Genomic DNA, 15,633 nt, shown 5'->3' with positions numbered 1-15,633 from the left:
AATTAAAGTTACGACCTACGCCACGTCTAAGATTGTCAAACATAGTTCGAACAGGAAGGTCTCATTCGGGCACCGATCAAAACGAAGACATAAAAGCTGCCCTAGCTTAGACCGAAAGGTACCACCTACGCTACGGCTAAGAAGGTCAAGCCGAGGTTCAGATAAGAAGGACCCACCCAATCTACGACTACAAGAGGTGAGGCACTTGTATGAATAAAAATCAGACGCATCCAAAGGCCACGGCCAAAATGGTCGGCCCACGCCACATAAAAGCTTATGCATAATGTTAAGTCAAAGTAAAAAAAACGAACCCAGAGAATCTGAAACTGGAAAATGACAATTCCATTAAAGGAGAAATTTTAGTTGGAATAAAGTTTACAAACAAAACCACTATTACAATTAAAAGAGGCCCCACGGATCCACAAAGGTCATGCAAAGCTAAGTACAATTTCCTACCACGCTTGGCGATGTCCATATACTCCGCCTACTCTAAAATAAAAATAAACCCAAAAGAAGAAGACATACAAATCTTTAAGCACGGAGCGGCCAGCTCGTCTCAGAAGTAGGTTGGAGGCAGATCAGACATAACTATTCTCACTCCTTGGAGAGCAAGGAGCATCACTCAATAGACATCCGCCTGCACCTTCAATGGACGGCCTGATACTGCCTATTCCCACTGCTACCACCTTGTGGCTAATCACTGCCATCGCCTTGTCCTTGATCATCCTCGGACTCTACCAGCAGGGGCTCGAAAGAGAAGTCCTTGAAATTGAAGTCAGGATAAGCATACTGAAGACGCCATGTCACTTTCTCTTAGGCATCCTTCTTCCTGCGGTTATGGGCATCGATAAGCTAATCCTTGACTAGAACCTTCAAATTCTAAAACTTGTCAGTCACGGAGTCAAGTTTAGAACGAAGGCGATTTCGATCTCCTTCCCAAACGTCTCCTTGAGATGCTTGATGAACGAGCCTCTCCTGGTCGAGCTCCCCCTGAACAGAAGAGAGCTTTACCTCAAGCTGCTCTTTGTCAGCCTAAGCCTGAGGCAAAATCCAAGCCGAGTGTGGTCCTCTCCGTCTTAGCTGCGCCCTGTAGTCTGGGCGACCCGAAGTTGTTTAACTTCCTCCCTATTCTTTATCAAATCCCCCGAGAGGCGGGACTACCGAGCAGCATCTCTAGAGACAAGAAGGGCCCTCTCCAACTTAACAGCATACAGATTAGCTCATGATACTTTGTCGAAATTTTTTATAACGGGACCCGGTCAATCCGCAACACCGGGAGGTAGGTCTGACTGACCAAAGACACGGGCTAAAATTCAGCCACAGAAGTAGAGATGACCATCTGGTTAGTAGGCAGGGCAGTCCCCACGGTAGGCACATTTTGAGCATTAGGAACTCCCTACGCAGGTTGCGTCGTCCTCCAATGCCCTAACATATGTGAGCGGTCTGCTGAGAATAGAAAAACTTAGTAAGACTCATCTCACCGAACAAAGGAACTGAACTCAAGCTATCCGGGGGAATATCGAGGGGAAAGTCAACGACGACTCCACAAGTAAGGTCAGAAAAAGTTACCTTCCGCCCCAAGGAGGACGTGGTAGATCCTCCAACGGTTGTAACCTCTGAGATATTCCTCTTGCCAAGACCATCAGTCAGAGACTCAGAATCTGCTCAACGTCGATTACCTCATTCACGTGAGCCGACTCGACAATGACATCAATAGCGGCAAACTCAATTCGTGGTTGATTGGTTGCCGAATTATTAGAGGCCCACTATTGGTAAGGAGTGACCGACTATTGGCGAGGAGGAGGAGGGTGCTTGGCGACTTTTCTGAACGAAACAAGGTTAGCTAAGTCCTCCACTTCACTCATGAATGTTTCCATTTTCGTACGTGGAGGAATGTTGGATTCAGGAGTACGATCGGGCTTAAGTCCAAGAAGCTTCAGATCTCCTCGAGAAAAGCTCGGCTGGTCGCCTCCAAATTGTTCTGCAAAAAGAAATACAAGACATAAGTAGGAATATCAGAAAGCATAATCAACAAAGCAGCAAATAGGAACGCCTGACCCGGCCCAAGCTCACCTGGCAAGTGTGCCGGGATCGGACCGACCGCAACAAAAAATCAATCCCTAACAATAATCACAATAGGCGAAAGCCACCTCTGGGGCATAGTTTGGCCGTCCATCAAACGACTAAGAAACGCCGGAATTTTTTGATTAAGAGGGTCACGAGTGATCGTTAAAGTGAAGTGATGGCAGAGCTCGGCAAGAGTAATGAGTTTCGCATTAACGTTATTTATAAATCGTCAGGGGATGTTCCACCCTCGATCAGAATAAATGTACACAAACTGGTCTTTCTAGTCCTTGCAAGAGGACAACTTGGGAAAGGAGGTCATGAACCTTTTCTTCGAGCGAAAGGATGAATACCCTGGCGACTTTTGCACCGGATTATGGAAGTTGTATTAAACTCGGAAAGTAGAGACCGTCGGCGATAGTCCATGATACAGGCAAACCCAAGCGAATGATATAATGGTGTGCATGGCCTGAGGGTTGATGAGGTTGAGGGCCACGTTCATCCGGTTGAACAAATCAACCAAGAAACGATGAAGGGGAAAGTCATACAGCCCTCGAGTGGCTGGCATACGGTACCATTTGGACAAAGGACCACCGACGAATAACCTTCCCCCAAGGGGAAACCTCTTGACGGCAAGGGTCGCGGTGTGATCGGGATGATTGTTGAGTCATTCGGAGAACCAAGTCACGTTTTTCTTCAACAAGGGGATGTGATACGTCCACTTGTCTAAGAGACGTCGGGGACACCCTGATGTGGAAGTTGTACCAATGCCAAGAACAATCTTGGGAAGACTCCCGGAGATTCGTCATAACGTCGCTATCCAAGTTAGTGAAGTCGGGAAATTGAGACTCATGAAAGCCAGTATTAAGATCGGCTTCACAGCGTCATTCAGTGACTGGATCAGATCATCATTGTGCACAACCCCCCTATGATAAGGGATGGCTACTAGGGCTGGGCACTGGTCCGGACCGGACCGGAACCGGAATCCAAAAAAATCATGGACCAGAGACCGGACCGGACCGGAAAAATTTCAGTCCACGATCGGACCGGTTGGACCGATTTTTTTTTTACATACCCTCTTTTTCAAATTTCCGGTCCAAAAAACCGGACCAGTTGGACCGGATTAAATAGGCGTACACTTGTTTTTTATATAATATTTAAAAAAAATTAAAAAATACAATAATTCCGGTCTTTCCGGACCGGAAAATTCCGTTCCAAGACCGGACCGGACCGGAATCATTAAAAATGTTGGACCGGGGACTGGCCCGGAATTTTTAATTCCAGTTCCGGTCCGGTAGATTCTGGTCCGGATCGTTCCATTTTTCCGGCCCGGACCAGATTATGCCCACCCCTAATGGCTACAAGTACCTCGCTGGACGCCTTCGAATCCAAGTCATCCTCAACGTCCTCTATGATGGGCTGCAATGCCATGCCCATTAGAAGTTCCAATGCGGCAGAAGTAACCTCGACAACCGAGGAAGCATTTGTCACCACCAGGGTCACCACCGGTTGGTGGCTTCTCGACCTCTTTACAAGACATCGTCGATGAAGTAGGGAAGTTGCAAAGAGGAAAGATGATTGTGAGAAAACGCAGAACATGAATCCCGTAAATCCAACCCTATTTATAGCAAAATTGGGGCATTGAATGTTGGAATATGTGTCTTCCGACAATAATGCGATCACGACTGTTGATCATGATGATCACATGTTTAAATCTCATTATAAAGAATACAATTGGGAAGTAATATTGTTACTGTCAACTGGTCAACATATATCGGTAATGATTGGATGACTAGAGTTTGACATTACTGTCGTGCGACGGTGGTGATCAGTTGACCCCCTAGGTCATACCTATAGGGCAACACTCTTAATTGATTATTTAATTAATCATATAATGTTACGAGTTAATTAAATTACTTGAAAATTGACGGACGATTTTGGAAGTAAAATTTACGTATCAAATTGAAATGTGATTAAATGAGATACGGTCTGAGTAATCAAATTGTATAATTACTCGGATGAAATAATTGTTTAATGTAACAATTAAATTTGAATGAATTGTTATAAATACAATCAGTTGTGATTTATAAATTGGTAAAATTTTTGGTACAAGTAATTATGATATTATTAAGTCGATTTTTGTATGTGACGTATTTTTGATAATACGTTGATTTTTAATATGTTAAAAATTACATAACAAATTTATGTGACATGTGACATGTGACATATTGACAATTGACAAAAATAATATGGATTCCATATTATCAAATGGACCGAAGTAATAAGAGGAGGATTAAGCTAATTAATTGTTTAATTACTAGGTAAACATAATGATTGTTTGCTTTAGTAGCCATGCAACCCTACTACTCATTGTGAAGACAAATGTGTGCATGCATTGGCTCCCCTCCCACTCCCCTTGTCCGGTTTTTAAGAGAGAAAAACAATTGTTTTTTCTCTTAAATTTTTACCTAATAACACAAAAAAATGTTTTAGTGTATTCATTCACTTCTTCACTCATAAAAAAAAAATACAATTTCTAGAGAGAACAAAAATTCTCCTCTTCTTCTCTCTATAAACCGAAATATTTAAGTGTATATAAATATTTTTGGTTCAATTTTCTACTAATTAATATTATACTAGTTCTTGTAATATTAATTAAATTAAAAGAAAGCTTTGGGTATTAATCCTAAGGAGAGATCCTACACTTGGATCTTGTTCTTCCATCTTAGGAAAGCTCAAGAACAAAAGAAAAGGAGATTTCTTTTGTGCCCAATAAAACCGAAATCACCAATGTAAGAACATGATTTCTCCTCTATTTTATCATATTGTTTGCATGCATAAAATCCGTATTTAATTTTATGACAAATTAATTTCAACATATATGAGTATGTTTGTGTATAAAGATCTACATTTCTTTCAATCGGTATCAAGAGCCACGGTTGTTTGCATGCAAATTGGTTAAAAGTTTTTCCGAGTTATAAGAATAACAAATAAAACTTGTAAAATTTGTGTTATTATGATATATCACGAAATTAATTCATGCATGTTAATATTTCTGGTCCTAAAATGTTTTAGGATATTTTGGTTAATTTTACGGATTTTTATTGTTCATATTATACTATAATGACATTTAAATATGATTTTATGAGTAAAAATGTCATTTTTGGTCTAAAATTAGCTATACTTCGAATTTTCAGTTGATTTTTGGATATGTTGTCACATATATTATTTTGAGATAACCTGTAAATTTTCATAATTTTTGGACTTGTTATGCTCGAAAAATGAGTTTTTCATTATTAAATTCGGATTTAGGTGAAAAATAGGTTAATATGAGTTAAATTTCGAATCTGGTCATAGAAAATTAATATGTTCTCACATGCAATTTTACAAGATGTGTGTAAAATAATTGGCTATAAAGAAGTCTTTTTGCATGATTTATGGATTTTTGAAGAAAAATAGCATAAATAGTGACATTATTAGTGGAAAATTAATAAAACATAATCTATGACTTAGGAAAAACGTCAAATGTTGCATTTTATTATCTTTTTCAGATCTAAAATTGAAAATTTAATGAAAATAATTTTTCCATGTTTTTATGATTATTTTATTAAAAATCGATAAACCGCAACATTGTTTTTCCGGAAAAATTTCGAAATTTTTAACCTAAGATTTTGAACATTATGAGTGTCATGGTATTTTTCCAGAATGTTCATGAGTTTAAATTTCAAATTTTGAATTTATTTGAAATTTTGTGATTTATTTGAAGTTTAATAGCTTATTTTTGTAATTTTTGGTCCATTTATGAACAATTTTGTAAATATGGGTTAATTATGGTCAAATTATTAGTGAAGACTAAATTTTGAGTCCTAAGAGGTTAGGGTAATTAACTTATGCATAAATATGAGTTTATGTATTTTTGTGATTATAAAATGTTGAAATCACGCAAATCCGTAAAAACCGAGTAATATACGATATTGGCTAATTAAAGGCGATTTAGCATAAAATTAAGCATGTTCATACATATTATAATGCTGCATTTTCTTTATGATTGTCATAATTTTATTTATGTAATTTTGAATTATGTAATTTTTACTTAGTATGGCCTTAGTTTTTAATTGTTATTACCCGAAATGTATGGGAATATCGATTCGGTTGTAATTTTATTGTGATCTCGTATCACCGTCTTGTAATTTAATAGATTTATTTTATTATAGTTACAAATGTATAATAGGAAATTATGTAATTTATTATGTAATTTTATTCATTTCGGAGTTCCCAAAGACGAATTTCTTCAAGATGGCGATACATAAAGACGGTGTTACCTCGAGATGCGTGCCACAACCGAAGTTCAAGGGACCAATGGAGTTGGTTTCCGAATTTGTAATAGTTAAATAGTTTTTCTATTTTAGGAAAGGCCATACTAGGATTTATTTATCTTTATGCTTGCATTTTATTTTATGTCACATGCATCGCTAAATCGCCATAACTAAAACATGCATCTTTTATCGAGTTTATCGACCGTGTCAATTAGAATTATCGTAGTTCACCGCTTTAGTTCACTTAAAACGTGATAGATAATAAATTGACATGACCTCTCGCTAAAACAAACAATTGAGACATAGCCTTACCAAATAGTAGAAACCATGAAAACCTATTTCGTGAGGGAGTGCACTCGGCCGGTACAAACCTTGTTACGTAGGGGAAGTGGGTGATAAATGTCTATCCACCGAATTCATGTTGATGAGGGTTGCATCGGCTACCCCGTGCCTAAGTTGATGTGGGTTTGGATAATGGACACATTTATTCGAAATTTGGATTGAACTCAACAAAAGTTATTGATAAGGGTTGCATCAGCTACCCCGTGCCCTTGTTGATGTGTTTTGGGCTATAGATAAACATTAGAGTAATTTTATCGACCAAGAGTTCTAAAAGTAGAATCGATTAAAAGGTTAATCCACCGAGTTATATTGATAAAGGTTGCATCGGCTACCCCGTGCCTAAGTTGATATGAATTTGGGTCTTGGAATCATTTATCTAGTTGGGTAGAGGTCACTAGAAAAATGCATAAAACTTGTTTAAATCATACATTTTTACGAGTATTATTATTAAAACGACATTTGTTTTACTCTTTCCATTTTGTTTTGTAGACCACTTCTCTTTTCTCATAACAAATGGCAACACCAACCCCTAATGCCACGCCTCTTGCTAGTTCGTCTTGGCTCCGATCCTTTATGGATCGATGTAAACTTGAAAAGAATGGGTCAAATTTCTCCGAATGGGATGCCCAACTCAAATTAGCCGCCGAAGGTGACGACAAGCTTCGTTACCTTACCGAGGCCTCTCCACCCGAACCCTCCACTAGGTCCACCGCGGCCACTATGGAAGCATATGAGGCTTACCAAAAGGAGTCCGCCGCAATGAAAAATGTCTTGATATTTGCGATGGAGGCGGACCTCCAAAGGAGAGCCTTTAAAATGGGCAATGCTAATGAGATTTACTCCAAACTTGTGACCATGTTTTCACAAACTCCGCGGATCGTCCAATATGAGGCGGCCGCGGCATTCTTTGATCTCGACTTCAAAGAGGGCCAAAAGGTTAGCCCTCATGTGCTCAAACTCATGGAGCTTGTCGAGACCTTGAAAATTCAAAAGGTTGAAATCCCCAAAGAACTCATCGTAGATAGGATTCTACACTCCTTGTCCAAAGTCAAGGCATATGTGCAATTCCGGGTGAATTTCAACATGCAAGACAAGGATGTGTCTCTTGAGGAGTTGCACAAGTTACTTGTGCAAGCCGAGAGGGACATGGGGTTAAATGTGAACCCTCCCAAGGATGTGCTTAACATAAGCACTAAAAGTAAGGGGAAGTTCAAGAAGAATGGGAGAAAGGGCAAGAAGCAAGCTCCCACATTCACCAAAGCTAAGCCTAATGAAGCTAGCACCTCAAAAGTCAAGAAGGGTCCTCTTGATAAATGCCATTATTGTAATGACATGGGACATTGGAAAAGAAATTGTTCCAAATACCTTGGTGATATCAAAGTTGGAAAGATCACTCCAGTAGGTAAATGACTATCCTTCTTTTATGTTTCTAATTCAACTATGGTATTATAATACAAAGTTGTGATAATGTATCTCCCTTTTTATTGTAAATAGGGCCTCCACCAAGCAAAGACAAAGGAAAGGAAAAGCAAGCATGAAAAACCATGAAGAAGCTATGGATAGCTTTTATGGAGTTTTGCTTTTCATTGTCTTACTTTAATTTATGTTTTGAATCTTTAGAACTTTAAGTTTCCGTGTTCGACATGGAAAAGTATTTTGGATAATGGTTTGTATTTTGGATGATGGTGACTTGGTTTGCAACCCAAGTCACCCGTTTTATCATTTATTCTTTATGTTCTAAATTTTCATCTTTAAATGCTTGCTCTTAGGAACATAAGATTATTCACTTAAAGTGATCTAATAGACAAATATAATGACGGGTTTCATTATATGTCCACATGCTTAAAGCTTGTGTATGATCATTTATAAAGCGATTTTGAGTCTATGAACTCTCTTAAAGGAATGTCGACCACCAAGTACACAAATGAAATCAAGAACTATTAGTCTATCTATGAGATAGTTCTCCTTATACTTCAACATCATTAATTTGTGTCTCATATGCTATCTTTGAATCTATAGTGTATTTATTCTAAAGATAGAGTGGGAGAAATATGAGGACACAACACACAAGGCAAGATAAAAATTGTGTACTTGTGTAAATGAAGATCTACGTAAGAGAGAATGATTTGAATGAAGGCATAACTATTTGCATAGTATGCCGAATAGATAAGATCTATAGTCTCATGTTAGCTCTATATGACTAAAGAGACCAAATGAAGTAATCATAAGAGTATATTCTCAAGATAACTACACGAGGAGACCAAAAGAAGGTTTTGGAAGAAAATGACTAATGTAAAGTCTCAACAAGTTTTTGACTAAGTTTATGAAATATTTGACCAATAGTTTCAACTTTGAGATTTACTTAAGAACCTAAATGAATCATAGTAACATACTAGTTATGATCGAGTTGCAAAAATTGATATACCGATATCTTCAATGGCCAAAGTTTTAACCACGCAAATGTCATTGCTTAACCTCACTATGAAATGGTTAAACCTCCTTCCAAAAGGGTATTTGCGAAGGACGTATTCTAGATATTGTTTATATTTGAATAATGACATTACTACACATCATTATGACATGAGTGTGTTGGAGATTTAAAACCTCTTTCCGTAAGGTTAAGATGAGACCACTTCAAAATAGGTATTTTGAAGGGATATGATGGGAACATATATGGTTCTATCCTAATAACTTGGCAATGCAATTTATATTTCAATTCTTGATAAATTTCGATTGAGAAGTCAATTTCGAAATGTGTAGAATTGAGTGGGAGTTAGGAAATTCTCATGTGAAGACATGGAATTTAGTGGGAGCTATCATCCTTTGAATGTTTACAACTCATCACTCATTAAAGAATGACGAGCTAATACCTTCTTTCATAGAGAAGCATTTGAGTTTTCAATTCTGGATGAAAATGGACAATGATGAATCCAATTACATTAAGGGATGTTGGATTAGTATTAAGAGATACACATCGTATCAACATTCACAAAGGTTATTCATGTAGATGAAAATGGAATTACCATTAGCAGTCATGGTCGTTCATTGAACCTATGAACGGTTGATCTCATGATTATTAGTAACTAATGTTTCCGCCATTAGAATAATCATGTACATATCCAATTATGAATCATATGCATAAGAGCATGATGATTGATTGGTGAGCCATAATAGAAACGTCATGAATTCTCAAGTAGAATCCGATGAGCGATTTCGGTGTTTGACGGAATACTCCATTATGTGATAAGAGGTTGCACATATTATAGAAAGTCCGAGCACATGTAAGGATTTATGAGAATCCCAAATCTTTCAAGCCTAGAAAGAGAAATAAGAAGTTTTGGAAAGATGCTTGGTCGAATAAGAAGTTATTCAAAAATAATCTTTCCTAGTTAAGCTAGGACTTGTGAGAAGTGCTAAGCTAATAATCTTGACAAATTGTTACAAGATTCTACAAAATATATACCTAGTGCAATGTGTGTGGATGGAATACTTGATCAGTACAAGTTATTTCATTCATCACAAATTCGTTCGTTATGTGATAGTCGATAAGAAAGTTCTTTCAAGTTAAAGAACCAAAACCAAGGTCGGGAACCTTGATGTGTACTTGGTAAGATTCATGCTATGAGAGAGAACATGAATGTGAAGGAAATTGCAAGTGTAAGAAGTTTGAACACATGGACACATGGCATGTTAAACTTCTATTGCAATCAATAAGTGTTTACACTTACGATATACATCACAAGGTTGTAATATGATATTGACTACCCGAGTGTGATGTCGACATTTGTCGTTTGAGTTATTATTAACTCACCTTGTACATTGTTATATCCAAACGGGTTGTGGAGACAATTGAACCCCGTTAAAGTGAACATGGATTAACATTGTATTTGCCCATAGTTACTTGTATGAGGTGACGTCTCGAAGTGACTAGAGTGTGATGCGATTGATGGCAAGTTCAAGTGCCATAGAGTCATGTGAGATGACTAGTCGATCACATAGGCGATCATTAGGAACATTTTGTCGGGCCTAATGACCGCTTATAGAGTTCTGGCGAATTTATATAGCCTGGTCGTGGCGAGAGCTACTATAGTATTCAAATGAGTCGATTCTTTTGACTAAAGACTATTCGCCTAAGATGGCATAGTTTCAGATTAACTTTGATTTGTGTTACTACGACCTTCGTAAATGGGGTCAAATGAGCATATTTTGGGTTATGATGGCTGTGGCTAGTCGAAGGGAATGAGTGCGATAGGAATTGTCCACCCCTAGTCAGGGTTATAACAATATCTCAGGGCCACTCGAGGAGTAATGAACTGGAAATGCGTGGCCACGCTCGGAAAGTATCTATGATAGATAAGTCCGGCCAATCAGTTATTCTCCAGATCGAGGAAACCACTCTCGATATGATCACTTGCAAGTACGACCTGAAAGACACCTTGCATTGAGTGGGAGATAGTAATAGGACAAGAGAATTGGTGACGCACACTTGTCGAGGACAAGTGGGAAATTGTTGGAATATGTGTCCTCCGACAATAATGCGATCACGACTGTTGATCATGATGATCACATGTTTAAATCTCATTATAAAGAATACAATTGGGAAGTAATATTATTCTTGTCAACTGGTCAACATATATCGGTAATGATTGGGCGACTAGAGTTTGACATTACTTTGTCGTGCGACGGTGGTGATCGATTGACCCCTAGGTCATACCTATAGGGCAACACTCTTAATTGATTATTTAATTAATCGTATAATGTTACGAGTTAATTAAATTACTTGAAAATTGACGGACGATTTTGGAAGTAAAATTTACGTATCAAATTGAAATGTGATTAAATGAGATACGGTCTGAGTAATCAAATTGTATAATTACTCGGATGAAATAACTGTTTAATGTAACAATTAAATTTGAATGAATTGTTATAAATACAATCAGTTGTGATTTATAAATTGGTAAAATTTTTGGTACAAGTAATTATGATATTACTAAGTCGATTTTTGTATGTGACGTATTTTTGATAATACGTTGATTTTTAATATGTTAAAAATTACATAACAAATTTATGTGACATGTGACATGTGACATATTGACAATTGACAAAAATAATATGGATTCCATATTATCAAATGGACCGAAATAATAAGAGTAGGATTAAGCTAATTAATTGTTTAATTAGTAGGTAAACATAATGATTGTTTGCTTTAGTAGCCATGCAACCCTACTACTCATTGTGAAGACAAATGTGTGCATGCATTGGCTCCCCTCCCACTCCCCTTGTCCGGTTTTTAAGAGAGAAAAACAATTGGTTTTTCTCTTAAATTTTTACCTAATAACACAAAAAAATGTTTTAGTGTATTCATTCACTTCTTCACTCATCCAAAAAAAATACAATTTCTAGAGAGAACAAAAATCCTCCTCTTCTTCTCTCTATAAACCGAAATATTTAAGTGTTTTTAAATATTTTTGGTTCAATTTTCTACTAATTAATATTATACTAGTTCTTGTAATATTAATTAAATTAAGAGAAAGCTTTGGGTATTAATCCTAAGGAGAGATCCTACACTTGGATCTTGTTCTTCCATCTTAGGAAAGCTCAAGAACAAAAGAAAAAGGAGATTTCTTTTGTGCCCAATAAAACCGAAATCACCAATGTAAGAACATGATTTCTCCTCTATTTTATCATATTTTTTGCATGCATAAAATCCGTATTTAATTTTATGACAAATTAATTTCAACATAAATGAGTATGTTTGTGTATAAAGATCTACATTTCCTTCATTGAATGCTTCACCCAAACATTTATGGGAAATCGAAGTCTTCCACGCATCGCCAACGACTCGGGCATCAATTGATCCACTCAATTTAACTCAAGGGGGGTCGCATGATGGAATAATTCAACACCCAAGGGGTCAAAGCCTAAAGTTACTTGCCAAAGGGAAACCAAAGAGCGTTCAACTACATCCACCGTCTTCTATTGGGGCAATTGATGAGGCACACAAATTAGGCTTAAGCTATTAAGCTCAAATCTAAGCGCAAAGCTCCTGGGACTCCTGTTGAGACCCGAAAGCATGAGGTATGATGTCCAAACAAATAAGACAAGCTTGGCACTAGAGGCAGTCGAGGTATAGACTTGTGCCGAGTTGAGACTATGGAGTTCAGGCATGACTGATGGCCGCAGCTCCGATCCCTTGTTAGGTCAGCGGTACGAACGAGATCATATATAACCTCCACGTGGACACCCCCGGTCCGTACATTTACTTCCTGTAAATATGGGATACTGTTAATCTCATAAGGTATCTAATCTCTAACTCCCTAAGTACCTTCTCTCACTATTGGCTCAAGATACCTCCTCACAAGTAATCTGATCCCCGTAGTGAGTATAAAAGTCTGACTGAACTTAAAACAACTCAAATTACTCACAAGTCTCGTGTGTAATAACATTTAAGCATTTGATGCAATTATACCCAAAACACTATCGCATTACATCAAATTTTGACCATTAAAAATAGTTTTTCGACCATTATTTGGTTTAATTACTTCATTATTAAGTCAAAGGTATCAAACTAGACGCTAAATCGCTTTCAATTTGCATGATTAAGCTTAATAACTGTCGAGTCATCAATTTAATCGGGTCAATATTGGGTCGTGTCAAAATCGGGTTAGATTCGAGTCAGTGATTCTCGGATTATGTCGGGTTACGATTCGGGTTACGAGTTGTCATCGGGTCGTGTAACACCCCCATCTACTAAAAACTCTTAACAAGACCTTCCCTAGTACATAAGGGCGTTACCATCTCGGTTGCTCGAGGTAAGTATATCAAATAGACCATAATAGAACATTTAAAAAAATCTTTACAACATATAGCGGACCCAAAAGGTGATCAACTCAACTATACAACATAAGAAAATACAATTGGTGTATTTACTATCGTCTAACAACCAACTCTATGTCACGCGACATCTCCAACCCAGCAGCTATACCAAGACAACATCCACTCATAACCTGAAAGGTCTCACTGCTCACCATTTGCCGGCAATATCAAATGGATCACCGCACATAGACAACAAGAAAAAACACAACAAACACACCACAAAACTCACTAACAGTATAAGGTAATAAGAATGTAGTAAGTACAACAAGCACCAAAACGAGCAAAGCAATACCAACTCCATTGTCTCCAAACTCTATTACAACCAATGGCTCTCATCGCAACGAATAGCTGGATTCCCATTGCAACAGGTAAACCGCCAGTGATAGACTGCAATCTTGCTACCAAAAGCCCCGCTTATCGCAATGAGCGAACCCATATCATTAATGTGTACACTCCCCTTGTGACGGGAGCCACAAGAGGCAAACATGGGGGGTGAAGACCATCTCCCGACAATGGTTTCACAACCGATACTAGTAATACCAATAACGCCGCCACACCACAACACAATACTATAACCGAACCATTACAATAGAACACCCACAACAATGGTAATCACATTAATACAGTCAGTCAATCAATCAATCACAAACTGAAACTGAGTAGGAAAACCCTATCTTTTCGCACTCCATAACAATCGCATTAATCACATCAAGCCTACAAAGAATCCACATCATTTCTTACAATCAATGATTATGCCTTATTACTATGCTATTAAGATTGACTAATCGATTAACGAATATTCACAAACTTACTTCGAAGACAACTAGATGTCGACGGCGGCAACGGCCCGACTCAAAGACTTCGCGCATAAGCTACGTCCTCCCCCGGATTGTGGTTCATGGTAAGGTCATGATTGGGTAGGGAGAGATGGGAGGGTAGAGAGAGTTAGGTTTAGAAATGGTAAAATGATTTATGAAAAAAATGTTTTGAATTGTAACCTCCGCGTAACATTATAACACGCTATCAGATGCGCATTCGGTCGAGTATAGGTCATACTCGATCGAGTACACCGTACTCGGTCGAGTGCCACAGACACACGACCGAGTGACTCTTACTAGTTCGAGTATCCAGTATCCAATAAAATCTAACTCCCTCTCCATCTCCCAACCTGGGTCCTAGGAGATCAAGGGTCGGTCAACGGGTCCGAAACAGGGCGGGTATTACTATCTTTTCCCTTTAAAAGAAACTTCGTCCCCGAAATTCGTCCCATACGCAAACCACAACGTGACAAAGGTAACCCGAAGAACACTTAATACTCAACGCAAATCATAAGATCCCAACAACATGTATACCACGATTTCACAATCGTGCCAAATTTGCAACCACCGAACCAAATGCACGCCATCATGCCATCACCAATGCAACTATACCATTAACATCACTTCCCATATATTACAACCATGCTCTTAACTAAAATAATTAGTTAAACAAAATTGGTAAACTTTTGTGAAATTACCAGCTTAAAAGAGATTTTATTGCCGTGATGTTATCTATCCCTCTTAAAAGGAACTTCGTCGCCGAAATTCACTCTCAAGACGTGTCAAAGAAAAGCATAAATACGTTAACGCGGACAAGAACTCATAAGCAAATATAACACCTCATGGTTACATATAGCTATACACTAGAGCTCTTCATGGGTCGTCTCATCCATTGAAACCAGCCCATTCCGCCCGCTAAATAAGCAGGTACGGACAAGGCTTTTTAAGAAAAATACAAAGGCCCGCCCCACTAACCTATCCCAAACTCGCTAACCCACTTGTCCGTGGGCCAAAAATTAAACTTGAGCCCGGCCCATGTCCGGCCCAAACCCGCATTTGAACACTTCTACTACACACGAACATTACCCGATGCAACTATGCTTAGTGTATGAATGCAATTAACATGAGCTCAATAATAAATGCATGCGATGATATATAAAAAATCGAAGCATACAAAATTGGTATCACATTGCCACTATGTTCCCATCCACACCCTA

Source organism: Silene latifolia, chromosome 9 (assembly GCF_048544455.1).
Source record: "Silene latifolia isolate original U9 population chromosome 9, ASM4854445v1, whole genome shotgun sequence".
Taxonomy (NCBI): Eukaryota; Viridiplantae; Streptophyta; class Magnoliopsida; order Caryophyllales; family Caryophyllaceae; genus Silene; species Silene latifolia.
This window is presented reverse-complemented; position numbering follows the sequence as displayed.